The following is a 19,366-nucleotide window of genomic DNA, read 5'->3' as shown; positions in this document are numbered from 1 at the left end:
AGAACTATTGGAGAAGTTATTTATTCTGCCCTCCCCGACCCTTTTGTAAAGATGTTTGTATCTGTCTCCTGTTAATGTAAGTTCCTGGTGGGCATGTTTGGATCATTTTGTTATCGTCTACTTTCTAAGTTCTCAGTAGAGTGCTAAGCACCAAGTGGGAGCAGCGTGGCCTAGTGGATACAGCACAGGCCTGGGAGTCAGAAGGACCTGGGTTCTAATCCCAGCTCTGCCACTTACCTGCTGTGTGGTCTTGGGCAAGTCACTTAACTTCTCCTTGCCTCGGTTACCTCATTTATAGAATGGAGATTAAGATTGTGAGTCCCATGTGGGACATGGACTGTGTCCAACCTAATTAGCTTGTCTTTGCCCCAGTGTTTAGAAAGGTCCCTGGTACATAGTAAGCATTTAACAAATACCATACAAGAGTGGATGCTCAGTCATTCAGTGGAATTTATCGAGCGCCTACAGTGCACCAGAGCACTGCACTGAGTGCTTGGGAGAGTACAATGCAACAGAGTTGGTAGACAAGTCCCCTGCCCATAACAAGCTTACAGCATAGAGGAAATAAATGCTACTATCCTTACTGCTATTACAGAGCCAAAACCCAGAAACATTTGGGCTGCTCGAGTCTTCTCCCCAAGGCAGAATCGCTGTGAAACAGAGGGTCCTGGTGCTTTCAGATGGTATTCCATATTTTGGAAGGAAACAATTTTTATTGGTAGTAATTTCTCAGCCACCTTTTGCACGTCCACCCCCTAGGGCCCGGTAAAGTCAGGAATTCCAGGAACAACCACCCTGGAATCAGAAATGTGCAATTTCAGGGACAAAGTTCCCAAAATGCTAAGTATTGAAGAGACGCCCCCAGCTTCAATAATAAGTCTGGTCAGGGCTCTGCTTTCATTTTCTCTTGCCTGGACAATACCTGGATACTCTTTATTTTGTTGATTTAGAGATGTCCAACAGCCTATGTCAGTGTGTGGTGAGATGTGGTGAAAGATCACCCCAAGGCATGAAGACAGAAATTCTCCAGACTTGGCCCATGACAAGACAGATAAATAATGAATCTAGCCCTTACACTTCCCACCATGTGCCTGGCAGAGCCTCTTCTCTGCAGATGAAAAGTGAGTTCCCCTTCAGCCAGTTCTGCCCCCAGGCTGTTGTCCTAGGCCAGGGCAAGAGAAGGAAATAGCCTGGGCTGATAGTGAAATTACATCAGAGTAGGAAGAGTGAAGGACTGCATAGTCTTTGCCTTGAGGTATATTCAGACTGGGCTAGTAGTCCATCAGTGACCTTATCCAAGCACCTAAATTTTATCTTACAAGAATGAGAAAGCTCAGGGCACCTTCAGAGACTTAACAATTCCCTCCCTTACTGCAGGCAGGAGCAAGCCCACACTTCACCGCCATTTTGAGGATGAGAAGGAAAGGCCAACGAAATGGCTTCCTCCAAAAAAAAAAAATCACACAGAGAGACATGGAACTAAAGAACTTTGGACTTTGCATACCGGGCTTCATTCCTTCGAAACCCAACACAGATGATATCATAGAATCAGGGCACAAGTCGTTCATTGACTAATGCCTGCTACCCTGATCATTCCTCCAGTTTATGAATATATTTTGAATAGCAATGATCCTCGCCTCTCCTCCATTAGGCCATGCTCATTCTCCACAGTGCTAAGTGTCCCAAGCAGGCAATAAATGAATTCTACCAAGACTCTAAAATGGGTGTTTCGGTATAAGACAAATGGCCTTCAACTTAGAAAGCCAAGAAATCAGCAGAAGCCCAGAGCTGGTCAGAACCACTTTCCTTTCCAGAGACACGAATGTGCCTTTCTACTGGGAACAAGTACACCAGGAGATTTTAAGACATGATGGAAGAGGAAAACAAGCAAATGGCAGGGAGCCTGGGAACTGTGAAGCAACATCAAGTCAGAATTGAGAAAACATCCACTCAGTGTGTGTTTGGCTATAACTGCCTCCCCAGCCTCCCTATTGCAAAAGTCCCTTTTAATACTTTTTAAATGACTCCTAACTTCATTTATCGAAGATCACATCACTCAGGGTTAACAGCTGCTTAGCTACATTTTTATTTTCCAAAATAAAATAGAGACCTCAGAGATTCAGGCTAAGCAGTTAAATTCTGGACAGAAAAGAGATAGCTATTAACCTTCCTAATAGGCAATTTTGATTTATTCGATACCACTGAATTTTATAAGTCTAGATCTTGACTGTAGAATGCCTAGTCTAGTATGAAATCTTACCATTCTAATCAGTGCTTTACTATACTTATAGTGCTTTTTCCCATTCATTCAATAGTATTTGAGTACTGGAGGGTACAACTGAGGTGAAAGATAGAATTTCCATCCTCACGAAATTTCATGATATACCAGGAACTCCCACCAAAACAGTTACAGTTTGGAGAAAAAGAGATGGATAAGTGAACAAATAAATGGTTAAATAATAGGGAATGCAAGTTGGTATGTAAGCTCTGCAGAAGGCTGTGAATATCTTCTTTGATAACTGATAAGAAATGAAATGGGGAGAAAAAAATCATCAGGGGATGTTTCTTGGAGGTGGGGGGAATCAAGAAGGGCATTAAAGATGGGGAGAGCTGTGGTCTGGGATATTCAAAGGAGAAGCAAAGTTCTCGGCAGGCCTGAAGACATGGACAAGGGTCTGCAAGTGGGAGAGGTGAAAGCAAGGGGTAGTAAATAGTTTCCCTGGGAGGAGCAAAGAATGCAAACTGGGAATTAGTGGGGGAAGAGATAGATAAGGATCTCTATCTGTAATTTAGTGACTATATCCCCAACTAGACTGTAAAATCCTCCAGGGCAGGGAGAATACTGTCGAAAGAGATGAGGAAGTTAGTGGGAGAAGTCTGTTTTTGAAAAAAGATGACGAGTTTTAGACATGGTCAGTTTCTGGTATTGGTGGGATACCCATGTAGTGATAGCCTAAAGGCCAGAGATCAGTGCTTAGCACAGTGATCTGCACACCGTAAGGGCTCAAATACAACTGACTGACTGAGAGATTTTATAACAGGAAAGAAATTGGGGCTGGTGAAGGAGATGTGGGAGTCGAATGTACGGCGTGCATGTAAGGTAGCTAAAGCCATGCAAGAGGATGTTTTGCATGTGACCAAAGAATTGTCATTCACTTGCTGGAGGTTAGGAGAATGGATGTGAAAATATATGCAATTCTCCAATACTGAAAATCATTTGTATAACCTTTAACACGGCCTCAGAAAACACACTGTCCTCCCCAGTCCTTCCACTCTAGAAAAAAATAAATAGTTATTTAAGGATTCTCTCATAAGTCAGAACAAATCCCTGATGGCCCCCCAGGAATTCTGGATTCCCTTTCCTTTTTCCACTTTCCAGCAGCAAGCGGCCTTCTCACTGAGGACAGTCTGCACCTCCATAAGGCCCTGCACTCCTCTGGGGAAGTGTCTGAAGAACAACCACGTTCATCGTTTCCCAGCCGTGAAGTTCCTGAGCTCCGACTGGTTGGGGCTGGAGAGAGATGGCAGGTCTGGCTAACAATTTGCAGGTTTATTGACACTGCCGGCTGCCTGGGTACTTGGGGACATGGAAACAAGTTCAAATAAAATAGAAGCAGCAGGAATGCTCAACTTTTTTCTGAGGTTGAAAACCATTTCCCTGGCCTCCAAACCGTTCCACATGGTCAGTTCATTCATTCATTCAATTGTATTTACTGAGCACTTACTATGTGCAGAACACTGCACTAAGTGCTTGGAATGTACAATTCGGCAACAGATAGAGACAATCCCTGCCCAACAACGACAGTATTATTAATTGGGTGCTTACTATGTGCAGAGAACTGTATTAAGCGCTGGGGAGAGTACAATACAGTGGAGTTGGCAGACACTTTCCCAGCCCACGATAAGCTTGAAGAAGACATATTCAAGGTGGCTTACTCCCAGACCTTGGAATTGTAAGAGCTAAAGCCAGGGAGGGTGCCCATCCTGTTTTACAGCTTTTAAAAGCTAGGATTAAGCATCTTGACCCAACATCTTCAGGTATCCTTGCTGACTCTCTTGACTCATCTGCCAATCTACCACATGAATACCTAAAATTTTCAGAAGAAATACATTCTGTAAACACTCTTCACATGTGAGCTCTATTCCCACACCATTATTCAGGGGTTACATTCACCTGTTCCCCAAAGAGCTCACACTCTCAATCCCCATTTTAAAGATAAAGTAACTGAGGCCCAGAGAAGTGAAGTGACTTGCCTAAGGTCACACAACAGAGATGTGGCAGAACCAGGATTAGAGTCCAGATCCTTCTGAACCCCCAGGCCTGTGATCTATCCACTAAGCCATTCTGCTTCTCCAAGCAGTTTACTATTCTAAACTTCACTAGTTCCCTTGCTAATGCTTAAATTGGGACAAACTGTACATCCCTTAAAGTCTCCACATCTGGGGTGACCTTGGACCTTGGAGGCTAGGGAGGGGGGCCATACTTCTCCCTCTGGACCTTCCTTGGCCTCCCATGGCTCCAGCGGATCCTGCAAGAGGATTCAGCAAAATGGGATAGCAGAGATGAGAAGAAAGTGGTAAAGTGTTTTGGAAGATACTTTTTGTGTCTTTTCCCCAACCTAACACCAACTGCCTGGAGATTCCTGGGTAGATGCAAATAGAAATCACCCTCTCCCAAAATTTGCTTCCCCCTTGCAAGCAAAATTCAATATCTCTGTTGCTATCTGTCCTTATGAGCTCCATGGGTGATTATCTCTACCCAGCTGCTCTTATACTGGGAAGCTGTTTTCAGAGGGTAGATAAGACAAGAGGATGGAGAAGATGGGAATTCCAGGATGCATTATGCACTTAGGATACACATGTGAATACAGTGCTTTTTGACCGATTCCAACTATTTGACCAAATTATAAACATAGGGCCTGAGTTTCCAATGTAGCAAAGTCAGATGCCTATTCACGAATCACACTCAAGCAGGCTTTTGAGCACCAAGCTAATAATCCACAAGGCTAATGAAAAAGGCAGTTTGGCTGTTTCTGCTAAAGTTTTGGGGCAAGGGAGGGCATTCCTTAAGATCCAGAGCACAACTTTTAGAGTGCACAGAACATCTGGGTTTGGCAGGGGTGGGTATTCAGATACCCCCAGATCCCACCAGTAAGGAGACACAATTTGGGTTGAGGTTGAGTTAGAAGAGGCATGGGAAGGCAGAAGATCCCAACAGAACAAAAGAAAAGACAAGTACTCCAGCTGCCCCCATCCCTGCTGTTGGCCAGAATAAGAGAGTCACCTCCAGCCAACAATAGATGTCTCTGGAGATGCTGATCTCATTGATTTGGATCAGATTTTTGTGCTCTGGTTGCTGGCAGACCTGGGATCATGTGGAATGGAGGGGGAATGAGGGTTTATGGGAGTGGTGGGAAACATCTCTGATCCATTGATATAGTTTCAAGTCATAAACAACTGTCAGTGGATTCTTGAATGGTGCCATTCAAGTTCCAAGAACTCAAGTCTGGGAGTCAGGGGACCAGGGTTCTAATCCTAGCCTTGGCCTGCTGTATGATCTTACTTACTTCTCTGAGGCTCTGATTCCCTCCTCTGTTAAATTGGGATAAGATACTTCCTCTCCCTCTCTTTTCCATGTGGAGCAGAGACTATGTCTTTTATGATTTTCTCCTACCCAGTGCTTTGCCCACATCAACTGCTTAATAAAGTCATTATCGATCAATAGTTTTTAAGTCCAACTCTGTGCAGAGCAATGTATGAAGCCACTAGGAGAGTATAAGAGAATACACATGATCTCTGCTCTCAAGGAGTTTACAATCTAACGGGGGAGACGAACATTAAAATAAAAAGAGGGGGGAAATAGGAGTATAAAGACATATAAATAAGCCATGGGGAGAGTTTTTATTATTATCCCCACTTCCATATTAAATTTCCAAAGTCTCTTCTCAAAAAAATAAATTATTGCTCCAAAATGACTTTAAAAAAAACAACAGTGAAATTTTCACGGGTGCTTACAGTGAGAAAGTGGGAGAGAAGCTTGCCAAAACCAGAAGAAATTGCTTATTGATTTATTGTGTTACAAAAGTTTCCAGAAAGTGTAATTCAGAGGCAACTTTTCCTGGTTCCATTAAACCTATCTCCTTGTGAAGTATAAAGCAACTTGCCAAGACAACGAGATTTCTGATCTTCATAGATTTCAAATGTAAATGTTCCCTCTTGGTGTGAGAGGAGAAAATTTTTTCTCTCCAAAGCAAAAATACAATGGGCTTTTAGGGAGGGACACCCTGTCCTTGTCATAGGGAAGCCAACATTGTTTAGTGTTGTTGAACCAGAACGGGATAAAGATACTCATTCCATATTTGTTCAGGGTTCTCTGCACAGAATGTCTTTGTGGCTCTCAAAACTGGTTAGAAAAAAGCAAGAGAGAGTTCTGTCTCATTTCCTTGGGATTATTAAAGTTTATGGCTTTTGGAATTTCTGCTTTTGTTTTTCTTGGTTTGAAATAGGGAAACAGCAGCAATGATTCTGTACTACTCTTGTTCAGAATGACAGAGCCCTACTTAGAGTATTAAGCTAATAATTATTCCTTTTACAATTTTAGCTACTAAAATGTTTCTTTCAATCTCAATTTTTTAGTCTCAAATTTCCAAAATCATGTTGGTCCTTGAAGTTATCCCTCAAATTTGAAGAAATTAGAACTTCTAGGCCCATTGATGTGAGCTCTTCTGGAATCTCCATTAACAGGAAGAATTTTTATTTTAAACTGCATCTTAGGAAAAAGATTTCTGGGGAAAAATTATTAATTTCTATATATCTATACTTGTATAATATAAACATATTATACACAGGTGTATAAATAGGCCCCCTTTTCATCATTTCCCATTCCCTTCCGCATCACCCTGACTCACTCCCTTTGCTCTTCCCTTCTCCCCATCCCACAGCACTTATGTATTTATCTGTGGTTTTATTTATATTGATGTCTGTTTACTTGTAATGTTTCTGTCTCCCCCTTCTAGACTGAGCTTGCTGTGAGCAGAGCTTGTCTCTCTTTATTGCTGTACTGTATTTTCCCAAGCGCTTAGTATAGTGTTTTGCACCCAGTAAGCTCTCAATAAATGATTGAATAATCAAATTGGACACAGTCATACAAGAGTCACAGTCTAATAAGCATGGACAGCAAGTATTTTATCCCCATTTTACAGATGGGGAAACTGAAGCAGGCAGTGGTTAAGTGACTTGCCCAAGATCACAAGGCAAGAGGCAGAGGTGGGACAAGAACCCAGGTCTCCTTGAATCTCAGTCCCATGTCCTTCCCATTAGCCTACCCTGTTCTTATTTTTTTAGAGTTAATAGCGTTTCGTATTCCACGAAGCAATCAATGGTATCGATTTGAGTAAATTTGAGCATTTACTGTGTGCAGAGCACAATAATAAGCACTTGGGAGAATACAAAATAACAGAGTTGGTAGACCTGTTCCCTACCCACACAGAGCTTACAGTCTAGACAGGGAGAGAAACATTAATATAAGTAATGAATGCTTTGGGACTGAGGGTGGGGTGAATAACAAGTGCTAAAAGGGTATAGATCCAAGTGCACAATGACACAGAAGGGAGAGGGAGCAGGAGAAAAAAGAGGGCTTCAACAGGGAAGGACTCTAGGGGGAGATGTGATAAGGCAGTGGAAGTGGAAGTGAAAATGAAGTCTGTCATGAATGGAGGAGGAAGGAGTTCCAGGTCAGAGGGAGGATATGTGCAAGGAGTCAGTAGTGAGATAGGTAAAACTGAGGCACAGTGAGTAAGTTGGAGTTACGGGAGTGAATATGAAGTAGGAAGTTAGTAAGGCAAGGCATGAGGGGGTGAGCTGATTGAGTGCTGTTTGCTGCAGAGGTGGATTAGCAACCACTGGAGGTTCTTGAGGAGAAGAGAAATGTGGTCTGAATTTCTTTAGAAAAATGATCTGGGCAGCCGAGTGAAGTATGGACTGTAGTGGGAAGAGCTAGGAGGCAGGGAGATCAGCAAAGGGGCTGATGCAGTAATCAAGGTGGCACAGGGTAACTGCTTGAATGAACAGAGTGGCAGTTTCGATGGAGAGGAAAGGGCAGATTTTAGTGATGGTGTGAAGGTCAAACCGACAGGATTTGGTGTCAGTGAATATCAAAGTTGAATGAGAGAGAGTTGTCAAGGATAATGCTAAGGTTACGAGTTTGTGAAACAGGAAGGATAGTGGTGTCTACAGTGATCAGGTGGGCAGGAGGAGGACAGGCATTAGGTGAGAAGATGAGGAGTTCTGTGTGGACTTGTTTAGTGAACACACAAGAGCTCTTTTCTTTCTATTCAAAGATGATATGATCAGGGGAGAGACTGTGTGACTGAGACAACATAGTCCCACACTATTTTTTAACTACTGTAGTGAGAGGGTGGAGAATGAATTGCCATTACTTAATTGTGGTGAAACAGCTTGGCAACACCACAGGGTATCCTGGAAACTGAGGGAGAAATTTTACATGGATGCATTTTAACGCCTGGAGTCTGGTGGGTTAACTTGGATGGGTATCAAATCCAACAATCAATAGTCTACACTGAGGACTTACTATGTGCAGAGCACTGAACTAAGTGCTTGGAAAACAGTACAGTAGAATTAGTAGACACTTGATCCCCACCTTCAAGTCTGCAGAAGATAGTTTTGGATGGTTACTAAATTCAGATTACCTCAGGAAAGTCTACCCTGAATGTAAGTCCTTCAGTGCCTTCTGAAAAACCAGCCCTGTACAATTACCAGTATTGGCTGTGGCTCCAACTTCACAGACAGAAATGGAGTTAGGGAGGGTGGGTTGAAAGGAAATGGCCTGGCAGAAACTGGTATGGGATTTTTTTTCAAAAAAGATTCATCATCTCAGTCACCATTCCAATCTATTGGCTCTCGGTCATCTTTCCACTGAACCACTCTTACAATAAATTCCATATTTGTAAATAGAGTTTCCATCTCATTTCCAACCTATGTAAGGGTCCTTCAGGGTATAGAGAGTCATCAAAGCAAATAAATGTAGAGAGAAATAAACTACCTTTTTTGTCTTTAGTCTGTTCAAGGTAGCTGAAATTCCAGTTTATTATTAATTCATTTCTTTTCAGAAGGGCCCATAAAGAAAATCTCTCCTATGGTAAATCCGTGACTTCACCTTCAGAATCCCTGTAGCACAAGTACTGCCAAGGAGCTAATAAGTTGTTGGAGTGGGTTTGTGTGGTCCACCTCCTGGAACCCCATTACCTGAGACCTTTCCCTTTTTTGGCCCCTTCCTTGTTGAGCTGCGGCCTGCAGGAAGGAACAGCATTAAGATGCCAACTTCAGGACACTTGAGGACTCTTCAGAAGCAGCCAGTGATGTGATCCTCTGGAGGAGTTTAATCGAGAGAGAACTACCAAGGTGTAGGGGGGTAGGGAGGTTGAAGATCAGGGGGAGACCATACTATTGGGGGTTTCCCCAACACTTTTCTCTCCCCAACCCTCTCTCATCACAGCACTAGTTGTAGAGGATTTGAACTCTTCCACTACCAGCCTACTGATTGATTGTCCCCTAAACTGCACTTAAGCCTACCTTCCCTCCTTTTCCATTGTATAGCACCCTCTGCCAAATTTTTGGAATATGTGCCATTAGATCAGGGGAGTGAGGGCAGATTAGGGAAGGGAGGGGGAATTAACATTCAAGGGCCTGAGCTAGCACTTGAGGAGCCGAGGCATTTCCCCATGTGACCTCATTGGCAGAAAGCTTCGGGTGAACCAGACCAGAACATTTTGATTCAGGAGCAAAGCATTAGAAATCATCCCTCATTGTTCCTGTTGTTCTACCTCCCAACTGAGCTCGACGTTGCTTAAACACTTCAATGTTTTTTAGTCAGAAGGGAATTTCTCTAGGGCAAATCTGCCACACAAAGGTAGGGGAGAAAGCATTGCTTGGAAATTTTACTCTGAAATTTAGCCTCCTGTTCCCGAGGATCAGTATGAGGAAAACGGTTGGGGAAAAGGCCATGTCTACTTGGGAAACATGGCAGGTTTTATATGGATTAGGACTTTCCATAAACTTTGGGAAAAAGAAAAATGAAATTCTTAATTAAAAAAATCTTAATGGAAAGAAACATGAGACAGTAGGTAGAGTGAATGATGAACACTAAATCAAGCAAAACAGATGTCCATTTAGTCCTGGACCTGAAGGTATAGATTTGGACAGATCTGACCATTTCTGCAGGCTAGGTTTGGTCGTCACCTTAAGCATGATGTCCTAAGTGAGAGGCAGTGCTGCCTAGCGGAAAGAGCACAGGCCTGGGAGTCATAGGCTCTAGGTTCTAATCCTGGTTCCACCAGTTTTTAAGCACTTACTACGCTGACTATACTGTCCTTTTTTATGTTGTGATTCTCTAAGGAATGATCCAGGACCTGTGCTTCCTAAATATACAAATTGTCTACCAGTCTAGTAGATTGCAAGCCCTTTGAGGTTAGGGAACAGATCTAATATACTCTACCAAGTGCTTAGTAAAGTGCTCTGCACACTGTATATTTTCAATTAATATTATTGATTAAGCCTGAAAAGATAGAAATTTCAGAGAAATCTAGACCCAAGGGAACTTAAGTCCAGTATATACTAACTTTTAATATCATTTACAGAACAGAAGATGGACCATGTTGCAGTTCTGAAATCATACATGTAGACAGGAATCTCACAGGGCAGAAAAAATCAGGTTTCATCTTGGTGAAAATAATATACATTAATTCAAACTGTTCTTCCCTTTTTAGAGAGAATTAATTTCAAAATAGACCACCAAATAAGAATCCCAGTCAGGCACAGGCAGAGGAAATAGAAATGAAGTTTTGAAGAGGCCTGTCAACTTGCCCTAAAAAGAAAAACAGAATCTATACCTCTCCCCAGAATTCTCAGGTCCTGAATTTGATTAATGCTGAGAAACACTACACTTCACTCCATTTTCCTATCATAAATCTACCAGGAGGCCCATCTCCCCAAATATCCTGTGCTCTCTCTTCACTTCGGACCATATGGTTTAAGTACAAAAGGATAACCTGCTCCATTCTTCCCAGTTGACCTCCAAGAATCGAATTTATATTTAAGGAAAAATTCATTCCATCTGCATTGTGATATTTGTTTTAAAGGTGGCAGACACTGCAAAAGACATCAGTGGGCGATGTATATTTCATGTGCATTACTCGCTATTTACTTTTTCTAAAGAATTGCCTTTGAATTGATTAAACTTATGGTTAATGTCCTGCCCTTCCTCTTCAGTGTCCACTACTCACTTATACATTCACAAACACCTGTAGCACTTCTGTACCTATTAAGATACCATATTACATAGGCATGACCTCTTACACTTTTTCTTCCTCCTACCTGTACATCATTTTGTCTGTTCTCCCATTATATTGTAAGCTCCTTAAGGCCATATATCATGTCTAATACTACTCTAATTCGAATTCAACTTTACTGTCCCAAATGCTTAATTCAGTGCTCCACACATAGTAGGAGGTCAATAAATATTCACTGATTGGTTGGTTGATCTGGTCTGTCCCCTGTCTAGTATAGACATGCACCAGATACCTTATGTCTGGTATTTTTAGTTTTACATTCATCCTCCCTCTACCTCTCCTCCTACTGCCAAGTTTCACTGTCAACTCTCTTCCCAATGATTTGGGAGGGGAGTTATATTATAAGCTCTTCCCACAAGACTTGAAGCTTCTTGAGGGCAGAGAACCTGTCAAATCTACTGTATTGTACACTCCAAAGCTCTTAGTACAGAGCTCAGCATACAGTAAATGTTCAGTAAATACCATTGATTGATCAGTTGATTGAATGAAAAAGCTCTGGAGTAAATAGGCGGGGCCAAGGGTCCCCCTGGAGAAATGATCTAGATCTGGGTGCCTTGGATAGACTTCCTCAAAATGGTACTATGCCACCTCATCTCGCTTCTCTCCTTCTACAACCAAGCCCACACACTTCACTCCTCTAGTGCTAACTCTCACTGTGCTTCGATCTCACCTGTCTCTCTGCCAATGCCTAGCCCATGTCCTGACTCTGGCCTGGAACACCCTCCCTCTTCAAATCTGACAGACAATTTCTCTCCCCCATTTCAAAGTCTTATTGAAAGCCCAACTCCTCCAAGAGGTCTTCGTAGACTAAGCCCCACTTTTCCTCATTTCCCACTCCCTTCTGTGTTACCCTGCCTTGCTCCTTGTGCTCTTCCCCCTACCCAGCCCCATAGCACTCAATTATGTATCTGTAATTTTGTCTGTCTTGCCCCCTATCGACTGTGAGCTTGTCGTGGCATGCGAATGTCACTCTTTATTGTTGCATTGTACTCTTTCCCAAGCACTTAGTACAGTGGTCTGCACAGAGTAAATACTCAATACTATTGAATGAATGATTATATAATAATAATAATGATCTTGGTATTTGTTAAGCGCTTACTATGTGCAGAGCGCTGTTCTAAGCGCTGGGGGATACAAGGTGATCAGGTTGTCCCACGTGGGGCCCACAATCAATCCCCATTTTACAGATGAGGTAACTGAGGCCCAGAGAAGTTAAGTGACTTGCCCAAAGTCACACAGCTGGCAAGCGCAGAGCTGGGATTAGAACCCATGACCTCTGACTCCCAAGTCCGGGCTCTCTCCACCGAGCCACGCTGCATATCGTACCACATACTTGTAGTTGTGCATAAGGTGTCTCACTTGGCTATCCAGTATCCACAGAAGTCATCAATGGCCATCCTTTCCAACTTTATCCAACAGATCACCACTCTACCCACCTTCAAAGCCTTATTAAAATCACATCATCATAATAATTGTACTTGTTAAATGCTATTTGCCATGCACTGTTCTGAGTGCTGAGGTAGATACAATCAGGTTGTACACATGGAAATCCCAGTCATAATCCCCATTTTACAGATGAAGTAATTGAGGCACAGAGAAGTTAAGTGACTTGCCCCAGGTTGCACAGCAGACAAATGGCAGAGTTAGGATTAGAACCCAGGTCCATCTGACTCCTAGGTCTGTGCTCTATCCACTAAGCCATGCTGCTTCTCCTCCAAACTGCCTTCCCCAATTAAGCCCCCTTTTCCCCTACTCCCCCGCCCTCTGCATCACCTATGCACTTGGTTCTGTAACCCTTGAAACACTTGATATTCGCACCATCCTCAGTTCCATAGAACTTAAATACATACTGGTAATTTAATACCTGTCTCCTCCTCTAGACTATAATCTCCTCTTGGGCAGGGAACATCTCTCCCAACTCTGTGATACTGTTCTCTCCCAAATGCTTAGTGTAGTGCTCTGCACACAGTAAGTGCTCACAATTGATCCATATGGGTTTTCCTCAAAGGCTCTAATGACCTGTGACAGGGCATCTTTAGGTGTCATTAAGTGAATTGATCTCAGAGTGGAAGTCTTAAAATCCACTAGGGCAATCAAGTTCTGCTCCTGTTTTTGGAGACACACCCTCGTAGGTCAGTGAATAGGCTTACTGGGGGTGTGGAAAGCCCTGCAACCCTCTGCCATTCAGGCAGGCATGTGACATCTGATTGTGCCAGGATGGAATTGGCTCCTGTAGTTGGGGGCACTTGCCTCTGAACCATTTCCCTTGTCTACATGGCACGCTTCCAGATTATTTTTCATAATTTTGCAAGACCTCTGAACCTGTTTGTGATCAGTCAATTCCCCGAAACCTTTCGAGGTTCATTTCTCAAAATTAATGGTAGAGGGAAGAATTTTTTTTTTACCAACAAGAGTTAGGAAAAGAAATAGCATGTCAAAACAAGGAGAAATGCATGTGCCTTGAGTGTTCTCTCTTTCTAAATGTGAGTCATGCTTCAACTGAAGAACCTAATGAACCCTCCCCACAAACTCAGGGAAAGAAGTTAGGGAAGGATGATAATTTTCTGACAAGATAAACATAACTTCTGTCTTTTTCCGTCTCATATTTGGACATCCATATTAAGGAAAAATCAGTCACCCACGCTAGACAAAATGGGCATGTTATAAAACATCTCCCAGAAAATAAAATACTAGAAGGAGCTTTACACATCTGGCACAAGAAGAGGAGAAATGCTTCGGTAATTCAAATAAACTCAACTTTTATAAGGAGGAATATTTACAGATACCCTCTACAAGTGAGCCAGATTCTCCTTTGTTTGGGAATATATCGCAGCATACAATTACTCTTGTAAAGAGTAGCAGAGTAACTTCTTAAGGAGAACTCAGCTCTGGAGCAAGAAGGCATTCTGTAGGTCACTTTTGGGGTACATGTCACTGAGACCAGACGGGACAGATCCTTTAGCTCTCGGATCTGCTATTTGAGGAGAAATGCATTGCTGCAGCAGAGGAGAATCAAGCTAGTAGAACGACTGACATTCCCAGCACTGGACAGACAAGTCAGAGGTTACATTCTTGGGTTCTAATCCTGGCTCAGCCACGTGCCCGCTGTGTGACCTTGGGCAACTCACTTAACTTCTCTGGACCTCAGTTACCACATCTCTAAAATGGGGATTGAGACTGTGAGCCCCATTTGGGACTGTGTCCAACCTAATTACCTTGTATCTACTCCAGCTCTTAGAACAGTGCTTGCCACATAGTAAGTGCTTAACAAATACCATAAGAATAATAATAAAAACAACAATAATACCATGTATCCTGGGCAGTCAAAGCTTCACACTTTAAGGTTTACTTAGGGAAAAAAAACAAACCAACATATCAGTCACACGGCAGGGAGAATACCAACTCTAAGGTACCACAGATAGCTGAGGTGGGCAGGGTAAAAGCAGAGAGCTCAGAGAGAGAAGCCCCATGCAGTTCACCTTTCCCCCGGCCTCCACCATCAGCAGCTCATAAATTTACAAAGCTTTTTAACGAGTAATCTGTCTTTCCAGTTGCCTGCTCCACAGATTTTCCTTGATCCAGCCTCCCCTCTATTCCCCATGCTGCTGTCTTAATTTTTGCTCTTTTCTAACTTTATCACTCCTACAACCTTTAAAAATGTTTATTGTAAAAGCAATTTGGAAAATTTATAAGTTATCTGCACACCAACAAGAACTCTCCAGAGGATAGGTGCTAAAAGGATCTCAGAAATAAAGTTTGCCTTCTGAAGAAGGATGAAGGACAGAACTGGCCCTGAAATACCTGGGGGATTTTAGGCACCCAAAGCAAGTCATGTCTGAAGGCATTCACCTCCCTTAACCCTGGTTTGCTAGACCTCAACAATACAGAGATAAGCCTAATGACTCTACCAACATGAACACAAGTCTAATGATCAAACTAAAGACAAACTTGACCCGTTCAAAACCACCCTAAGCCTGGCAAGTCTCTCCTGAAAGACCCCATATGCTTAAGAAGGAATTCATACCTGTAATTCCCATGTAGCAGAGCTTTCCCAGATGCAGGCAAACTTTCTCAGATGACTGGTGAAATTTCCTTTTAACTCTGATTCTAAAGCAAAGACACAAACATTTGATCACCTAGGCTTGCTGAACTTCATTAAATGTAAACTGCACCTCTCTCCCTCCCTCTCTTGTGTTCAATGACAGGTGAAATCAGTTGGGTTGATGTTGCTTAAAACCTTCCAGGTGCTGAGGGGCTCAGCCACTGATTTTTACAGTTCCTTAGGTCCTACGACAAAAGAGTTGTTATCCCAGCAGCGTGGCTGGCTCTCCAAAGTAGTTCATCTCAGTTAGTGTCCCAGTAATTCTTTTAATAGTCTTGCATTTTTTTAAAGGCACATTATTAGCACTTATATGTATATATGTATAATTCTATTTATTTATATGGATGCCTGTTAGATTGATGTCTGTATCCCCTCCTATAGACTGTGAGACCACTGTGGGCAGGGATGGTCTCTTTATTGCTGTACTGTATTTTCCAAGCACTTAATACAGTGCTCTGCACACAGTAAGTGCTCAATAAATACGATTGAAAGAGTGAATGAATTATCAAGGATATTTGTTAAGCACTTCCTGGATATAGAGCAGTGTGCTAAGTGTTATTTGTGGTATTTGTTAAGCACTTACTGTGTGCCAGGCACTGACTACACTCCGGGGTTGATAGAAGCAAGTCGGTTTGGACACAGTCGCTGTCCCACATGGGGCTCACAATCTTAACCTCCCATTTTACAGATGAGGGAACTGAGGCACAGAGAAGTGAAGTAACTTGCCTCAAGTCACACAGCATGCAAATGGCAGAGCTGGCATTAGAACCCAGGTCCTTCTGATTCCTAGGGCTGTGCATTATCCACTATGGCATACTAGATATGGCTTATTCCTCTTAACCATTGGTATCTGAGCATTGCTCACTCACCAACAAGAGGCCAGAAATGGTGCTGGACTTTATTTTCATGGACACAGTGTTCCAGGGAGCATGAAATTCTTTTTATGACTTTCTATAGATAGAGTCTCACCACTAATAATCAAGCCTTCGGCTATTGTTCAATATCCATAAACTCTGATAGGAATGAGGGTGTTTTTCTTCATCCAAATTAGGTAATCTGGAGAACAGAGGTCAGAAAGACAGCAAACAGAGCTGGAAGGAGGCTGCTTGAAGGAGCAGAGTACGGGATGGTACAAATATTTTAGGCGAGAGCAGAAGACCGGGAGTTCTACTTCTAAACACACTGAAGGTTGCTGTGAAGCCTGGGGAGAGGCGAGCAGACAGACATTGGCTATCCCTCATTTGGCAGAGTCAAAAAAAAACTTCTGCACATTTTAGTCCACATCCCCATTAATCTGGACTTGTATAAACGAGTCTTCTCATGAAGAATCATCTCTCATTTAGTATTTATCTCTCCCCCTTGTAAAGAAACCCACTGACAGTGGTTGCAAAAGAACTAATTTATGAGTGTTTGAGCAGAATTTAAACTGCTTTTTTTAAAAAAAAATCCCCTGAAAATAGGGTCTTGTCTATGCCTGACTCTGCGGGCAGAACGTTCTCTTAAGACTAATTGGGAGCCTTTGTCCACCCGCGTCCATCTGTGGCTGAGCTTTCTCTAAGTTTTTATGGATGGCTCAGACCTTCCTCTCTTGATGCTGGAAACTAGATATTGTGACTAAGGGCAGAGTCACTTAAATCTTCTCTCTGATCCCATCCAACATCTTTGCCATGGTCTTTAAACACAACATGTTGGTGAGATGCCCTCCTTTCCCTAAAGCTCATCAACATGATAATACAAGGGTGATAGTTTTCTTACATTATCTCAGTGGGAAAGGTGAATCAGCAATAGAGGGGCTTGAAGCTGTCACTTTAACAAATGTGTGTTTTTGAAAATCCTAAGAGTGGAGCTGCTGCCACATAAATTTATCATGTTCATGGGTCACCCTAGGTCCCCTCCAAGAGTTACATCTGGGTCGTGGACTTATAGGAGAGAGCACACTGATGTAGATCACTAGCTGGTACCGCCTAAGTGGAAAGAGCTTGGGCCTGAGAGTCAGAGGGACCTGTGTTCTAATACCAGCCTCTGCCACTTGCCTGCTGGGTGACCTCGGCCAAGTCAACTTAACTTCTTGTTGGGGTAGGGATTGTTACTATCTGTTGCCGAATTGTACTTTCCAAGTGCTTAGTACTGTGCTCTGCACACAGTAAGTGCTCAAAAAATACAACTGAATGAACTTGTCTGGGCTTCAGCTTCCTCATCTGTAAAATAAGGATGAAGGACCTACTTTCCCTTCCATTTAAAAAGTGAGCCCCATATGGGACAGAGACTGTGTCCAACCTGATTGCTGTATTGTGTCTACTTCAGTGCTTAGAACAGTGCGTGCCACATAGTAAACACTTAGCGAATAGCAATTATTATTACTCAGAATAAAAAATAAAAATAATAATAAACTGGCTTTCAGGCTTACCTTCAGAAGCAAAGGATTACCCACCCATGATAGTTATGGTAAACAATGGTTTTTATTTCTTCTCCTTTGCTTTTAAATGCTTCAATATTTGGAAAGGAAACTGTGAAAATGAATCTTGCTAGGAAATTCAACCAATGCCTCCCATATTCCCTAAAAATTTAGTAGTCATCTGCCAGCAACTCAACCGTTGTACAGAATTCACCCATTCCCACTGCTCTCCTATTCTCTCCCATCTTTGCCTCCGGTATAACTCTCACTCAGCACTTCCAAAAAAAGGAGTCCAACATACCAGTGGGTGTGCGAAGTACAGGGAGAGGGGTGTTTTAGCAACTAATTTTATTTTGTTCCTGGCTGCCTGGTGAACTGTGATGTTGCCGGTGAATTGTGATGGGCTTAATCCGATCCTTTTTTTTTTTTAAGTTAAAGTTGGGCCTCTGCTAGGATTACTATTTAAGCAGTTTACTTTATGGTTGTCAGTTGTTTAGTTTCTCTGGGCACTGTGCACACAGAAAGCTACACACCAAACTATCTGTGAATTATTGTTACTTGAACCTATCGACCTTAGTTTAAACAAATAAATAGGACCTAAGTAACCCTCTCTGGTGTTGGTCTTACATCAGGATCACAGGTGAGGGGAAGGTGAGGGAACAGGCGACCTGAACCCCTCCTAAATTATTAGGTTCCCAAGGAGCTTCTCCTGGAGAACAAAAGGTCTGATTTTCTTTGAGATCATCGGGCTCATAATCAACCCAACTTAGTCCATTTCTTTCAAAGTCTGGACTGATTTTACTGTGATGGGCGGGGTTCCATGATGTTAGGAGAAAGTGGATTTAGGGGAATGAGTGGGGAAGGAGACATTTGGAATCAATCAATCAATGGCATTTATTGAGCACTTACTGTGTGCAGAGCACTGTACTAAGCACTTCAGAAACTACAGTGCAATGGAGTTGGGTAGACCACATTTCCTGTCCACAAGGGGTTTATAGTCTAGAGGAAGGAATGGAAGGAGTGTGCTAGTATGATTCTTTGTACTATCAACTGCCTGATTATTGATCACTTCTTTAAAATGTAGTGCACTGACACTGCCTTTGCATATAAAAGATCAAATACTTTCACTGAGGGACTCCTAAGGTCTTCTAACCTAATTATCTCGATATTTGGGGCAATTGGTTTTTTGGACAGAAATATCTCAACAAAAATTGAGGCCACAATTCAGTAGACAGAGGAAGGAGGAAGAATAGAATTAGTAGGGTGTCTGATCTGATTATCCTTTGTCTACCCCAGGGCTTAGCACTGTTCTTGGCATGAAGTAAGTACTTAAATATCACAGTATTACTATTCGATAGTGTAATAGTAATGGCATTTCTTACTAGAGAATGTAAGGCGCTGTACTGTTTTGGAGATAGAACAGAGGCATGATGATGACAGTGGTGTTTATTAAGGGCTATGTGCCAAACTAGGGCATGTTCTCTGACCACAAGGAGCTTCCAC

This window comes from Ornithorhynchus anatinus, chromosome 13, assembly GCF_004115215.2.
Source record: "Ornithorhynchus anatinus isolate Pmale09 chromosome 13, mOrnAna1.pri.v4, whole genome shotgun sequence".
Classification (NCBI taxonomy): domain Eukaryota; kingdom Metazoa; phylum Chordata; class Mammalia; order Monotremata; family Ornithorhynchidae; genus Ornithorhynchus; species Ornithorhynchus anatinus.
Note: the sequence above shows the minus strand (reverse complement) of the source record.